The 1,359-nt window shown below is 39.6% G+C and overlaps 2 protein-coding genes across 26 annotated transcripts in view; both read left to right on the forward strand.

Moving 5' to 3' along the window:
* ppfia1 (PTPRF interacting protein alpha 1) overlaps positions 1–1,359 on the forward strand; it is a 66,778-nt gene that overhangs the window by 49,260 nt on the left and 16,159 nt on the right. The gene's annotated exons all lie outside the window — the stretch shown is intronic.
* LOC117938111 (src substrate protein p85-like) overlaps positions 420–1,359 on the forward strand; it is a 21,665-nt gene continuing 20,725 nt past the window's right edge. For 4 of the 5 annotated variants that reach the window (XM_034862551.1, XM_034862638.1, XM_034862719.1 and 1 more), the window contains exon 1: positions 421–596. The gene's annotated coding sequence lies outside the window, so the exon portion shown is untranslated. Of the gene's footprint in view, positions 597–1,359 lie in introns of all 5 variants that reach the window. The other variant, XM_034862788.1, reaches the window with a different exon arrangement.

Genomic DNA, 1,359 nt, shown 5'->3' on the forward strand with positions numbered 1-1,359 from the left:
GCGCACTAGGTCACCCAGTAAGCGCGTTCACCCCATGTTGGCTAAGTCCTGCCATTTTAATCAATTTAGCAGAAACTGTATCAATTGAAGGAGAAATCCATTTTAATTTCTTTTTAAATTTTAAATTCATTTATTTTAATTTCTTTTTAAATTTTAAATTCATTTATTTTAATTTCTTTTTAAATTTTAAATTCATTTATTTTGATTTTATTTAATTATTTTCAATTGTATCCAATTTATATATTTAAAAAAATATATATATATTATTATTATTATTAATTTTAATTTTTTGGGGAGGGGGAAGGGGGGGACTGTAGCACACCCAGTAAGACCGTTCGCTATAATAAAGCTAAAAGCCCCAAAATAAATATAAAAAAAAAAAAAATTAAATATATATATATATATATATATATCCCCGCCCATTTGTGACGTCAGCGCTGGCAAAGAACGGGATACTGGGAGAGCCGGAAGAGTCGCGAGAGCAGAACTGTTCCTCCATCAGCGCTTCAGGTGTGAACGCACGAGCTGCATCCACCAGGGGGATTTCCTTCAAAAACTAGTGTGGACTCTGGTCGGAGCTGCCTTTGTCGTAAGCGGTGAGTTTTAACACTTTATAAGGAAGGGATTAAAATGTCTAACGTTACCTGTGGAAACCTCCGCCGAGCTCGTTCCCTGTTGGCTTGGTAACGGTTAGCTTTAGCCAGCTAGCTAAACTGGGAAATCTGGAACAGGAAATACCACAGACTCCGATACCACTAGTAATGTTATCCCGTTTATTGGAGCTAAATTAAACACATTTGATTGCTGCTCTTCACTGAACGCTGTGTCGAGATAGCCATTAACGAGAGGGACATCCTGTTTCCAAAGCTTTTCCTGATAATTAACGTTATAACCGTTAAAAAAAAAGACCCTACGCAGACAAATCTGTCAGGAAAAAACACCACACGAATGGTTAATTAACTGCGTTTAAATAGGGATGAATATACCTAAATATGTGGGAATTACAGTATTCTTTTTATGTGGCCTGATGCACTTTGGTTGCAGCTAATTAACCGGCATTAACTTAACGACACTAGCTAACTTGTGTCCTTACTTCACGGGAAAAAACGTCAATGCGTTAGTTTAACGTAACGTTAATTCTAGCAGATTTACTCTCAGGTATCAGACTTTATTTACTCCTCACAGTCACACCTTCTTGGACTTCTCTTCACCAGGCCTGGTTGGGTTTTGGGTATTTTGGGTGTGGTTGTGGGAGATACCCCTGTCATGTACAGTAACTGCCACACACTAAGTTGGGACTCGCCAGGCTGCTTCCTGGTCTGGGGACGTGTCTCCCCCCCCCCCCCCCCCCCCCCCCCC

Source organism: Etheostoma cragini, chromosome 1 (assembly GCF_013103735.1).
Source record: "Etheostoma cragini isolate CJK2018 chromosome 1, CSU_Ecrag_1.0, whole genome shotgun sequence".
Taxonomy (NCBI): Eukaryota; Metazoa; Chordata; class Actinopteri; order Perciformes; family Percidae; genus Etheostoma; species Etheostoma cragini.